We start from the raw sequence: 15,138 nt of genomic DNA, 5'->3' as shown, positions 1-15,138 counted from the left end.
AAATCTCAAGTAACTGCACACATATAGGCCTATATATATGTAATCACTGCTTTATTTAAAGTCACGAGTTGTTACATCTAGATTAATACACTCGGGCAATGTAAGGCTGTCAAGTTAGTTGTTGAGGCCCATGATGCAGCCGCATGTTGGGCTAGGATGCTCTATGGAGAGACACTGTCATCGGCCCATCCAGTGCGTTTCTTTTGCACGTATTCGTATTGTTTTAGCTCAAGGATATTGTGCAAACAGGAACAACATTTTGTGCTGCGTTTCTTGACAGGGGGAAACATACATGTCACTTTTGGTTGGTAAAGTTTGCATTGTAATATTATTTACAGTACTCTCTGTCTTTCTTAGGATGTGTGGCTTGGCCTGTGTATATGTAAAATAACTTTCACATTTAGGGTTCAGAGAGCAAGTTATGATAATTTCTCAAGTCATCATAATCATAAATAGTCATCAAACATAAATATTGATTTAAATGTTTTTTAAATTAGGGTTGTAACGGATAGGATGAAGAAGATGATGTAGGCCCGAGTGACAATTCTCTCATCATTTACTCACTTCCATGCCATCCCAAATGTGTGACTTTCTTTCTTCTGCTGAACACAAACAAATATTTCACAAGAATATCTCAGCTCAGTAGATCCATAAAATGCAAGTGAATGGTGACCAGAACTTTGAAGCTCCAAAAATCACATAAAGGCTACAAGTAATCCATACGACTCCAGTGGTTTAATGTATGAGTTCTGAAGTGATGCAATCACTTTGGGTGAGAAACAGATCAATATTTCAATCATTTTTATTATAAATCTCCAATTTCACTTTCAGAATGTGAAAGTGGAGAATTATAGTAAAAAAAGGACTTAAATATTTTTCAGTTTCTCACCCACATCTATCATATCTCTTCTGAAGACATGTATTTAACCACTGGAGTCATACAGATTGTCTGTCTGTCTGTAAGGAAATACTATTCTGATTTAGAGTGTTTGTCATATTTTACATGGGTCTGGGACTCCGTCATTTTGGCTGTGAACAATCAATAATTCCTCCTGATCTTTGACTGTATCACTGTATATATGCAAGCTGCGGACCTACTGAGACAAGGTTTCAATTTTTAATCTTTGACTTGAGCCTGGGAACCTCAGAGCTGCTGAATTAGCCCACTAACCTAACTCATTTTCCCCATCATGAATTAAAGATGCAAAGCTGCTTACATCAGATCATATCTGTGTCCAAGTGACTTGGCCTGAGCCCATATTCCCACTGAGTTGGATCATGGTCTGAATGATCCAGAGATGGACATGTTATCCCCCCATTCAGCAGTCTTTGTCGTATTGTGTTCCAATCATTCACACAGGTACTGCATAGATCTCTTTCTCAGCAGTTAGCTGCAATATGATCTGTCTAATCATAACTGTTGGAAACCAGAAAGTTTGACTATTGTGATTAGGAATTTCCAAAGAGTCATAAATACATTTCAATGCTAACAATATCTAAATAAATATTTGATTTATTTCTCTTAGTCTCAGCAAAAAGTACTATGTGTAGTTAAACTAGTAAAAGTTATGGTGCACAAAAATGAGTATGCAACAAAAGGTTGAATGAAGCTAGATTAGAGCTGTCATTTACAAAATGCAATATGACAGTAATGCATGTGACAACGCAGATGTATTAGTACTAAAAAGTTTGGTAATTGGTTGTACTATTTGGATACTCAAGCCCACTTTCACGACTACAATTCGCTTATACAATAGTTCCCCTGTTCCCTTTAAGTTGCAATGACAATAACACACCACTAGATGCTGATATTTCAACCATTTATCTGCTTTTTAAGATTACATTGTGGTTACCAGGTAAAAGTGATGCCATCATTTGTAATTGGGCTAGTGTTAACTGAACTCTATATGCTGTGTAGACACCTTAAGAGGTTTTACCTGCTAAGCCCTTCACTACCTATACAGATGTTTACTGCCATATGGTGAATTTTTGTAGAAATCCTTATACTTGGCAACATGTTAGTTATGGAACAATCCTGTGGATACTCACACTGAGTCTGCAATTAAAACAGCATTAGAGATACGTGCCATCATCTCAGCCCCTTCTGCCACTAAAAGGAAACCTTAAATTGGCACAAGCCCAAATGTATAAGCGTGCAAGTCTGAGAGTGCAAGTCGTCTGCAGCCAGACGCTATTGGATTGGCCTGACATACATAATTTAATTCCTCCCAAAAGTATTCCCCTCTTTCCCCACCTCCATGGCTCAGATTCACCTACTCTCAGGTTTCCCACACTGCAATGGGATGCTTCACCTTTTACTTCTCTGACTTTTGTTTCCAGAGGTGCTAGTTTTAGCTATGCTAGTTTTTAGCAGCTTTATCTGGAGGGGGCAGGGCAGTGTGAGAGAGTTTCAATCTTAAAGATGGCAAGAAAGAGAGAAAGAGCGAAACAGTGGGGTCAGTTGGACTGTTTGGTTTTTATTGTAGAGCAGTATGTTTTGGGAGACAGTTCCAGGGCCTTGTGTTTGTTTGATTGGAACACTAATGGAAGATTGTTAAAGCCCTAAAGTGCTCTTCATGAAGGTTCAGCTGAGTCAAGACAAATGATAGTTAGGGATTGCAGGCTGGACTAAAACAAGAAGGATGGATTACTAGCTGCATCTATATAGATTTTTTTGCCCTCCAGTACAAGAATAACTCACATAGTGATCACTAAAGAGGCCTTATTAGACACTTTAGATCTGGTAGATCTGGAGTTTAACCGTAGTTGATGATGCATAACATGTCCATGGACTTTATTGTATTCAGAATTAAGATTTTAACCCCTTAAACTCTGATGCATTTTTGGGCAGCCGACCACAATTTTACACACTCAAATTTAATAGCAGACCATTCACACATCCTGTGGACTAATTGCAAAAAATTGGTCTAATTTTTTAGGAAAGGAGCTACGTGAAGAACTTGTAATGTCATATAAATATTTTTACCCCATTACATCTAGGGGGTGCTAATTTTCAATGTAAATGTTTAAAGGCCTTATTCGCCATTAACTCTTCACTAGCTAATTTGAAATGGTCCTGCAGGGTGTGACAGTTTACATTTTTAGAGTTGTTTCATGTAGTCTCTCAATTAATATGAGGTCATTGTTTTATCCAGATCTATTAATTTATTCAAAAATACTTAAAAAATGCAATCCACACAAAACAATTACTTGAATACACATCTTATGTGATTAACATGTTATGTTTTCAATTTCTGAGTCATTTTGATATTTGTTTTTTTTTTCTGGGGCATAGTTCACCCAAAAATGAAAATTCATTTACGAGTAATCATTTACTCACCCTCATGCCATCCCATATGTGCAAGCCTTTCTTTCTGAAGAATATCTGAAGACATGTATTTAACAATTGGAGTTGTATGGATTACTGTTTTGTTGACTTTATGGGCTTTTTGGAGCTTTAAAGTTCTAGCCACCATTAATTTGCATTGACAAAAAAACAGAAGTTGAGATATTTTCCTAAAAAACTATACATTTCCAAAAAATGAGATCATTTTCATTTTTGGGTGAACTAGGCTATCCCTTTAAAGCCAAAAATGTCATGTTGTAAAACTGTCGTGAAACAGTAAAAAAAAGTGATTAAAAACAGACATTTTTGAAAAAAATAAATGTTTGCATGAATAATGGTGCAGAATAATTTTTATTAATATATTTTTAAAAAGTGAAACAATTTTGTTTTCAAATATGAATATATAAAATAAAAGTATGGTGTGTAACCAACTTATAGGTAGTCATTTTTCAAACCAAAAACTGAAATATAATGTTCAATATTTTGACACGTCTAAAAAGGCACATTTGGTTAAGGTCATGTGGTGTAACCCTGAGAAAATAGAAAATAATAATAATTATGCTAAATATTTTATTTTTTTAATTATGAAACCAAATTGGACACAAAGATTGCATTTCTACAAACTTGACTGGTGTGTTTTAAATTAGATTTTTTTTTATCACCTTTTTATAAAATGTTTGTCAATTACCCTAAAAACAATGACCAAACTGCTGATTAAAATCATTTTGATTGATTATAGCATGTCACACCACAGGACAACCTTTCAAAAGTATTTAATGTCAACTAGCCTTAAACAGAATAGAAGTATAGCCTAATCACTGCAAACGATAGATACAGTAATTGTTCTTGGCCTGCTTTCTGCCACTGTTAGACATCATTTTCATGAGACACAGCAGGGATTTTAGCTTAATTTCATTATGAAGAACATGAAATAGACCACGCGTCTCACTGCATGACTCACTGCTGTTTCCTTATTAAGCCCTTCCTGTCTGATGCACTGAGAATTTAAGTGCTTCAGTAACTAGAATGTCCGACAACATGCTTAAATGTGTGATATTGTCTGTACTTTTATTTGCAATAGCCACACCCTCACCCTAAGTGCTGTTTCAGCCTCTCATGTTCTGATTGATCTATATTTGCGCTCACCTCTGCCTTTCCAACAATGACCTGGTTGACTTTTATGATGGTGTTTTTGATGTGCAACATCAAAGCTTTGCAGGTTGTAGTGCATTACACATTTGCATCCTTATTCTTGCAGTTTCAAAGTATGGCACCCTATGATACTCAATGGAAAGCATCTGTTCTAAGGATGGTTTAGAATGTTGAATATTTTGTTATACATGCATAACATGCAATAAAATGCATTTAAGTTAAAGTCATGGGGTGCTCTTATCAAGCACAGTCTTCCATTGGCTGTGTGCTTCTCTCTGTAGCTGTGCTATGTCTCACGGTGACTTTGAGCAGGGCACACATGGTGCCCTCCACCCCTAGGGTGCCCACTGGCTCTGTGAAGCCAGCAGTCCTGCACCTGCACAGGCATCTGAACAGAGACTATTTAGCTGAGACGGGTCACTTCTATTTAAATGAAAAGTGTCAAATAACAGGATGGTTACTGAGATTAAGCGATTACTATTCGGCTGGTCATGTGATTCTAACATGGCAGCCCTCATGTGCAGACCCTCTCCATGTACAATAAAACAGCTTTTTTTAATGTGATTGGTCATGATTTCCTAAATACATTGCAAAATTACAATTCATGTCTTAATGAATTCATGAAAAATTTACTGAGTGCACATTTAAGGAATATACATGGTTCAATATACTGTAGGTTTTGCTCAGTCGACAGCATTTGTGGCATCATGTTAAAAAATTAACTCGTCCCTCCTTTTAAATAAAAAAAATTATTACAAAAATAAGAATACGGTAAGGTACTTACCTTAATATGGAAGTGAATGGGGCCAATTTTTGGAGGGTCTTCAAAGGGTTTGCTTTTTTTTTTTAAAGACAAGAACGCAATCAACATTATGCCACAAATGGTGTCGATTGAGCTTCACTTGTATTTAAACCGGAATATTCCTTAAAATACTACAGAGTCCAGATTTATGAAGTATAATGAATTAAACGAGAATAGCCTCCAATTGACTGTCATTGTGAGATATTTATTTTTATGCAAATAGATGGATGTTTGATGCTGTGGATGTTGCTTTCTTTTAAAGGCACATAGAAGTCAGTCTGTGACATTGTTTCATTGTTAGCATTCCAACAATACACAGACATCAGAGCAATTCTGTAATCACATGTGTTGACATAGGTGTGACATTGTACAGTACATAATAAACGTGATGTTGAAATAGGGTTGACATCCCTTTAATGTTATTTTGTTTGATTTAAGTATTGTTTATAGCTGAAAGCAGGTAATCTTTTAACAGAAGACTTCTCTTTAAAGCGACAGTACAGACCCTATAGATCCATTGAACTCTTTCGGGACTTGTTCTGTTGGCTGAAAGCCATTAGAAGTCATCGAATGACAGATGTTTGAGGTCTCAAAGTAAAAACAGCTGGAGATTGGATGGTACACATTAGCTGAAAATGGTAACCATTAACTAGCCTACGAGAGCACTAGCGGGTATTTGTGTAACTAGCTGAAGACACACTTACAATGTAGCAAAGCTGTATTGTGAGTGACTTGACAGTATGTCATTAAATTAAAATTGGTTATTTCCATGTTGCTTTCTTAATGAAAGAGAAATATATTTACATTTTAGTAAAAATTTTAAATAGTTACCAAACACTGTCCCACATGAAATTCTGTATATTTATTAAAAACCATATGGCTAAATAGTTTTTTAAAAGGTTACTATCAGTTATGTTAGCCTAATAGAAAATAAAGATGGGCATTTTGGTCATTTTGTCTACTCGAGTTCTCGAGGGCTAGCTAGCTATGTACATAGCTGTATATATAATAACATGTCTGACAAACAACTTTGGCTGCATATTATTGTTCCAGTGTATCGTCTATTCATTAGTATAGGCTGTTATTAAATAAGCTGTTACAAAATGTTAAAATCATTGCATAATCAATATATAATGCATCATATTTTGTCATTATGTGAAGATTCAATGAAAGAGTGTGCACAACACACGTCTGTCTGTTCTTCCTTCAGGTTACCATAATAATCTTAGTAAGTGCGCACCAGTTTTTTTAGTGAGTCTCTGAACCGTCTATATTCAAATCGCGGTTGGCTTAACAGGAGACACAAAAACCATTGCGGTTTTTTTTATATGCATGCGTGTTAAGTTGAGTTCAGTTTTGAAGACACTGCATTCTGTTCCATTTGGCTGCACTCTATCTAGCTGTTTGAAACATTCGCCTGCTGTATATGCGCTGTTTCAGAGCATTGAGTCCACTGCCACACACCATGTGTGTGTGGGTGTCTCCACAGATGTTCGCTCCAGTGGGGAAAGCCGTGATGCTCCGTATTGTTGTTGCTGTGATGATTCATGAAGTGTTCCATTCAACTCGATGAGTCTAAATTTCCACCTTTCAACTGGGGAAAGTGCAGCGCAATTACACATTATGTCAGACTTCTAACTTGGAAACTCATGCGGAAATCTTCAACTCTCATTTTGTCGAGATGTAGGTGTGTGTTATGTCATGCAAACATTTCAGCACCCAGGGGCAGGGAGGTTTACAGTCAGTGACAAATATGAACTTTTATTAAATAATATCCATTAACGAGTCAAAGTTCTTACATTAAATTATAATAGAACGTGTTTAACAAACATTTTGCAGAGAAACACGGTTAATAACACTCTCTTTTGATTATCGTAAGGATAGCATTGCAGCATCGCATGTCAGTTTGGTTGCTATGAGACATCTCTGACAATCAATGTACCCCTCAAAATCACAACGTAAACGATCTCAAAATTAAAAATAAGCTCCCTCTTTGACACGTTTGTTTTTAGTTGTCAGGTAATTGTTCGAATTAAGTGAAAAGTCAAATCATGCATGATCACCATCGATCATCATTTTCATGATCGATCATTCCTGCCCCATCTGAGTACCCGAGTACTCATGTCCATTCCTAATAGATAATCAATAACCCTCTGATCCAATTAATAATGGAATCATCTGATATGACACATTCACATTTGGACTTGTGCAAGAGTATGAAGACTTCATTAGATCCTTAAATCCCTTGGGATCTCAGACAGCTGTCACGAACCCCGCTCCCTCGCTCCGCCCCCTCGAGCTTCCACGCTCGTTCCGCCCCCCTCGAGCTCGCACGCTCGTTCCGCTCCCTCGAGCTCGCACGCTCGTTTTGCTCCCTCGAGCTTCCACGCTCGTTTTGCTCCTACGAGCTCTCATGCTCGTTAGCAGGTCTCCCTCCTCGGGCTCGCATGCCCGCTCTCCTATCACCAGTATTAGTTTCACCCGCACTCGTCCCAATCACTAGATCATTAGTTTCACCAGTACTCGTCTTATCACCCCTTTATTCATTACACCTGCACCGCTCGTTAGTTCCCCTATTTATATCACAGCACATTCGTTTCACACCGGTTGGTTATTGTATTTAGTTTCCCGTGTCTTTGCCCCCCGCTAGTCTCGTCTAGTTTTGAACTCCTCTTGTCCTCCTCTTAGCTTGCCAGCTCCCCTTGTTCCCCTGTCTTTTGCTCCCCACTAGTCCCGTCTTGTTATTCTTATTCTTATTACCCCGGCTTTGACCCCCTACGCTCTCGTTGACCACTCTCTCCCGGATTTGCACCTCCATTCTATTCTGATTCCCCAGCTCCGACATCACGCTCCCTCCCGAGGAGGGAGACCTGCTAACGAGCATGAGAGCTCGTAGGAGCAAAACGAGCGTGGAATTTGCCCTGTTTGTACTGTTGCCTGCCTTTGTTGGAATAAAGCAGTTTTCTCCGACATTGTGACTGTCTCGTCTTGTGTTTGTGTGTGCGGGTTACAACAGCCAGCAAGCCCTGAATCTCCCTGTCATTCCTAAACAATGACGAAAACATTAAATAGGGAATCATTTCATTCAGAGATACCGTAATAGAGTGCAATAGTCTAGTTCCAGATGTAGAAAATTGCATAATTTTTTTCCAATCTAGTCTCATATTATGAATGTTACTACAACTACATTTGTGCAAACAGACTTTTACATGCTGTGTTCCATGTTTAGCTGCAGTTTCCTGGTGAAATTAACACAAAAGGTGCTATAACAACTGTGTTTTTATTTACTTTCACACAAATCACAACTACAACCGCTGATTATAACTTTATAAATACTTTTTTTTTAACGGTTACTCACAAACTGCTATGCTATTATATCGAAACACTTTTACTCTAACGCATCATTTGAAAAACGATACATTTGAATGCTTGTATTACTGACTCACCTACATTTACACACTTAATCCAGTGTGATTAGCTTCTTTGTTAGCTCACCTCATAGAGTGTTGGATTTTGCTCTTGGAAGACCGTGGTTCATGACCAGACAGGCATGGAAGCTGACACGTGAGATGACAGTGTCAAAGAAGGGACACAAGATGATGTGGTTGCTTCAGAAAATGTGCTTTTCATTTCTCATTTTGATTTTGGAAACTAGGTGTTGGTTAAGGGTAAGGATGCCTGTTTTGTGTCTACCTCACAGGCATCCTGTGCCAAGGATTTAAGGATCTAATGAAGTCTTCACACTCTTACACAAGTCCAAATGTGAATGTGTCATATCAGATGATTCCATTATTAACTGGATCAGAGGGTTATTGATTATCTATTAGGAATGGGCATGAGTACTTGTGTCTTTTATTTTAGATCACTATTGGTTAGGTTTAGGTTAAAGTTTTAGGTTAAGGAGGTACGTTTTACTCATTAAAACCTCCATATAATATTCACCTTAAAAACCATTTGCACCCTCCCATTTACATGGACAGTCCACCAATCAGAGGATCATAGCAAACAACCCATGCCAAGTTGTTTTTTTCTACACTCTTAAACTACTTGAGAAAATGTAAACATTTTGTGAACTATACTCATAATCAACAACCTAAAATCAATACTTGTACATATTTTATGACCTCATCATAGACGTCAAGTACACAGCCTTTTGCCTTTGATTTGAAGCAAAAACATATTAAAAAAATTGACAAAAAAACAATGATTGTAATGTTTTTACTTAACTCAGACATTGTTATCAAGGCTTAAAACTTGTTTATGAAAGATATTATGAAAACCCCTAATAAATATATAATGGGAATAATACTTACAGAACAGACGACTGAAAAATTGGGCAGGACTGTTGCGCTGTATTGACCCACATACATCTTTAGCTACATCAGTTCCCAAATGCATCAGTTATATGAGTGTTTCTGTTGGATAGTAGCAAATAACAAGACATTTTTATAGACTCTGATAGAATAGGGGTCAGGTTGTCAGGACAACCATAGAATGGCCATGGGAGGTCTTTGTTATTATTTCCAAGTGCACATGATGTCGTTAGGTATGGCAAATATCATGTAACATACTACAGAACTGCATGACAGCTTAATAAAGCCAATGTGTTCTTATTAGTGTGGTTTCAGATAGTGTATAAAAACTGACGGTAAGGTCAGTTAGGACACCCAGCTCAGGGATGTTACAGATATGATTCTTCATTTATGTCAGTGGTCTAGTGCAATCACAATACAGTTACTATGAGCTTGTGCTTACTGTATCTGTGACAGTCAGTTGGGCATAGGGTTTTTTGTTTTAATGAAAAAGGATGATATGAAAAAAATGAAGACTCATTCCTCGCAGGATATGTGAGCCTCAGGGCTGGAGGAGAGGGAGGTGTCAGAAAAGGAGACGGGAGGGTTGTTTGTGTCCTCATATGTCTTATAATGTGATGGGATGGTGTTTTTTAGGTGGTGGGATGTACTATGAGCATCATTTGACAGCTGACAGTGAGAACCCCAACCTAGTCACTCAAAACAATGTGAAAAAAGCAAGAAAAAGGCGAGAAACGAAAGTCTGTCACTGGTGACACAAGTGTCTCTTTTCTCTCTGCCTCTCTCTTGCTTTCTCTCCTTCCTCCCTCATTTATTTCGTTATAAGCAGATGGAGAGTGGGGGCCAGGTTAAGGAGCTCATTGGAGTCTGGTGTGGTGTCCATTGTGGGCTTTTGATATTTAAACTCACCCTCCTCTACCCTCAGGGGACGCCCGATTGTCTCCATTGTTCAGTAAAAAGTGGGCCAAGAAGGAGTGAAATAAAGAGGGGGATCAGAGATATTAAAGGGGAGGGAATGATTGGTTAGATAAAAAAACTGAAGAAAACGATCTTTGACTAACATTTCTTTTTTTCCGTCTTTTTTTCGGGTCTGACCAGATTTGTACTGAAGTGTGTTTTGTGGAATGTGTTAGAAATATGGTGATGTGGTGGGCAGGAGCGCAGAGAGAGTCTAGGGAGTTGTGTTTAATGCCAGCAAATAATGATAAGGAAGATGAAAAGTGTGTGTGTGCATGGTTCAGATTGGGGGATGTCAGGAAACGTAATAAAATAACGAGCAACTACAGTTGACGAGCCACCATTGCTAGACAATGAATTAATAAACAAATATCCAATCAACCCAACAGTAGTCTTATGTATTAGCCAAATTATTAAGGGGACATAACACATTATGAAGCTTTTCTGTGGGATGCTATCTCTTAAAAATACTCTGTTTTTGTAGAAATCATTTCATGTGTCACCTCACCTCGGTTAACCATTAACAGACAGCATATATGTAAGTGAGAGCGAGAGAATGATTTTCTGTGCCAGATGTATGCTGAGGGCCAAATTGCACACGCTTCCATCTGTACCTCACAAAGTGGTTGCAGAGAGAGAATACAGACTACACAATGGAAAGCAGTCCTATAATGTAGTATGCACTGGAAAGTGTCCAACAACTGAGACAACATCTCCTGCTAATTTGGCCTTTAAAATAACGTCCCTTGAAAGCAGCAGAACATATTGTTATTATTTGTTTATTTAATCTAAAGAGTCCATTGTCCTGAAGTACAGCAGTCAAGCTTAAATAGGATTATGATAAATGGAAAATCTTATCTTTAAAATTAATCATGTTTTATTGAATTTCCTTACATAAACCTTGTGAGCTATTGAGAAACATTTTAGAACAAAAATTAAATGAATTATTCATATCTTTATGAGCAACGTCAAAGTTTTAGGGATACCTGTTTTTTCCCCTCTACATTGTTGCTTTTCATTTTTAATAAACCTAGGATTTGTTGACATACACTCATTTAAACATGCCAGACTGCTGATCATTCAAAATCATGTAGCCTGCAGTGACATGAACTGAGCTAAATGAAAAAATGGGGAGTGTTTAATTATTAATTCATACATTTGCTGAATGAAATCATAAACTTGTTAGCCTACAGCAAATAGAAACTCCCTGATTGTGTCATCGTATTTGGGTTTCAAATAATACCAGACACATACCCAAATAGCAAATCATCACCAAAACGTCTGTGAAAAAAGGAAAGCATTGCATTCTAGTTTACTATTCTAGCTACCATTGGAACTTGCCAGTGTGATACTACTGATATTGTTGACTTTTGTAAGACAATTTGCTTGTTATGTTCCTCATATGTAAGTCATTTTGGATAATGCTTCTGTCTGCTAAATTACTAAATGTAAATGTAATTTAAGATCTTACCACATCTCAGAAACATCTGATAAGCATCTTAAAATGAGATAATGTTTTTAAGGGGTCCTGACATGCCTTTTCTTTTTATTATATTAATATGTTATAATATTAGTAATGTTTTCATTCAAAAAGCAGTCATATATTTTTAAAACAATATCATTTTCCAGCCTTTTTTTGATCCTCTGTCAGAAACATTTAGTTTTGGCGCTGCTTCTCCTTTAAGACTTGACAGTAAACGCCCACTGTTGTGATTGGCTCTCTGCTCTTGACTGACCTGCTCTCTCCCCTTGCCATACTACTGGGCGGGGCGGGCCACGAAGTGATAAGGAAAAGCAGTGGCTGATGTGATGTTGTGGAGGCATTCAGGTGCAAATGTCTACCACAATGTGACATCACAATGTAGAGGATGTTGAGAATGAGTCATTTTGGCAGCTTGGTTACAACAAATTCTCTTTTTGCAGTGAAGAGAATGTTTAGAGTTCTGAAATGTACAGTATGTTTTTATAATACAATGACCTCTTATATGTCAAAAGATCAAGAAAAAAATGATTTCTCATGTCATTACCACTTTAAGAACAAAAAAAAACAAAATGACTTTGTCCAGATAAAAATGGAAACAAAGCTGATGTCTCTGCGATGTGTGTTTGATATCTGGTACAAATATTTGTACCAATGCTCACATTTAAAATTTCAGCATTTATCCAACATTGGCAATTACGATAGCTTGTTTCATTGTTAGCTTAGCCTTGTCAGCTTTGTCCCCCACACTACAGGCAAATTTTGACCTCAGGCCAAATAAGACCTCTTCAATCATGTCATTTAAGTTGTTTAGTCTCCCAGTTACATGCTGTAGCTCCTCATTTATGATGTTTTAATTGGGTCACCATGGGCTAGCGGCTAATGTGTTCAGACAGTCCGATCCGGAGCAATGCTAAATGGCTAATCTCAGCAAAGGTCAGGAAGTGGGGGTTTGTTAATGTTGGGGTGTCCATCAAGCATCAGACTCAGTTTCTTCTCTATTGTATCTCTCATACTCACCTCCAAGCATTGCTGTTAATTAATGTAGCATCTCCTTTTAAGGCAAGTCAATCGAACTGTTTGTCATAGTGATTGCCGGTAGATGACACAGATTGCTCTTTATCTCGCAGAGGTTGTGACATGCAGTTTATTTTTCCATCTCCAGGGCTGTAACCTAAAGGTCAGTGTCACCAGTGCTGTTTTGAAGGTCATAATGTGCATAAGCATTACATGGAGGCATTTTGACTTTTATATGGGTGACTACCTCGCCCAGAAGGTGAAAGTGTTTATGACCTAATACACCATTGCAGGTTAGCTTCTATTTTCGGGGTTCACTTCTGATTGAAGAAGGCATGGATAATTAAATTCAAATTACTCTGTGTAACTCAGTTGCTCGCCATGGCTTACATGGGGGATGGGTATCCCATAAAATATTTATGTTAACAGTAACACAAAAAATTATATCATGCACACATTGTAACTCACAGTAGGAATAATGTGTCTCTGTATGTGAAAATTGAATATTCTCTAGAGTAAAACCACCTTTAACATAATATTCAATGTATTTACTTGAGCTGCTAGCCAATAACTGCATTAAAATCACTGACCTTCTGATCTTCTAGAAATTACAGTAGACTTATACCGCTAATGTACACTCACTGCTTTACAGTATTAGGAACACTATGGTCCTAAAAAAGTGCCCGATGTGGTCTTCTGCTGTTGTAGTGCATTCTGAGATTCTATTCTGTTCACTACAATTGCACAGAGTGGTTATCTGAGTTACCATAGACGTTCTATCAGCTTGAACCAGTCTGCCCATTCTCTGTTGACCTCTCACATCCACAAGGCATGTTTGTCTGAAGAACTGCTGCTCACTGGATTTTTTTTTTTTTTTTTTTTGTTCAGTTCAAACTGTTGTGGGAGAAAATCCCAGTAGATCAGCAGTTACATAAATACTCAAACCAGCACGTCTGGCACCAACAATCATGCCACGTTCGAAATCACTGTGATAAAAAACGTTTCCCCATTCTGATGGTTGATGTGAACATTAACTGAAGCTCGTGATATGTATCTGGATGATCTATGCATTGTACTTGCCACACAATTGGCTGATTATATAATCACATGAATAAGTAGGTGTACAGGTGTTCGTAATATGGTGCTCAGTGAGTGTACATTCTTATGATTGTTAAAGGAATAGTGTTAACAGTTAAACGAAGGGCAAGGAGGAGGCGGTAACTGGCTGAACAATCATCATAAACTTTAAAGATATAATTGAACTTAAAAAAGCATAAAACATAAGGACACAGATACACATGCAGTGCGGCCACATACGTCTCTCTCTAACCATCATCTCCCCTTTATCGCTCTCCCGCTGATCAGCTGATTCAGTGCCGGCCGTGTACCATCATGGCCCAGCCATGCCCTCCTCTCCCCAAAAATGAAAATGTTTCATTATTTATTTGCCTTAATATCATTCTGAACCTTTGTGGAAAACAACAGGAACATTTCTGAACACTTTTGCATTCAATGACGAAAAGGCATTTTTTTTATGAATGGGGGAAAAACAGGGGATTCTTTATAAAAGTCTCTTTTCTTGTTCCACAGATAAAAGTAATAGCATGTGGGTTAGAAAGGCCACAATGAAGTAAGTAATCACAGAAATGTAATATTTTGTGAATTATTCCTTTAAGTGTTGATTTTAGAAATAACCTGGCGCAGGGGATCTCTTTGCCTGGTACATGTAGGTCAGATAAAGTGCTGCACATTATGTCTACAGAAACACCGTGACCTGCTTGTTGTTGTCGGTAAGGTGTAACCCACTCCCTTTATCACATTTAATCATTTCATTTGCCTTCTAAATTGGCATTAAATGTACATTTAAAAGTATTCTATTGTTATTTTGAAGATTCTTGGGAATAGGCCTGCATTCGTTCTGTATTTTTAGCTGAGATGTGAAACCTTGGTTTGGCACAAGCATTTTGTTCCTTAAAATAACAACCATGCCTGCAGGTGTTTCACAGAGGGGAGTGTCTGTAATTTGATGCATCTAAGCAACCTTATGGCAAGCAGTAACATCTCTGGCCTG

At 37.6% G+C, this 15,138-nt stretch overlaps 1 protein-coding gene across 1 annotated transcript in view; it reads left to right on the top strand.

The window, feature by feature from the left end:
• Positions 1-15,138, top strand: part of LOC127626151 (neurofascin-like) — a 106,296-nt gene that overhangs the window by 401 nt on the left and 90,757 nt on the right. The window lies entirely within an intron of this gene.

The sequence above is a fragment of the Xyrauchen texanus genome, chromosome 32, assembly GCF_025860055.1.
Source record: "Xyrauchen texanus isolate HMW12.3.18 chromosome 32, RBS_HiC_50CHRs, whole genome shotgun sequence".
Lineage (NCBI taxonomy): Eukaryota > Metazoa > Chordata > Actinopteri > Cypriniformes > Catostomidae > Xyrauchen > Xyrauchen texanus.
The sequence above is the reverse complement of the archived record's forward strand: the minus strand, read 5'-3'. Positions and strand labels throughout refer to the sequence as shown.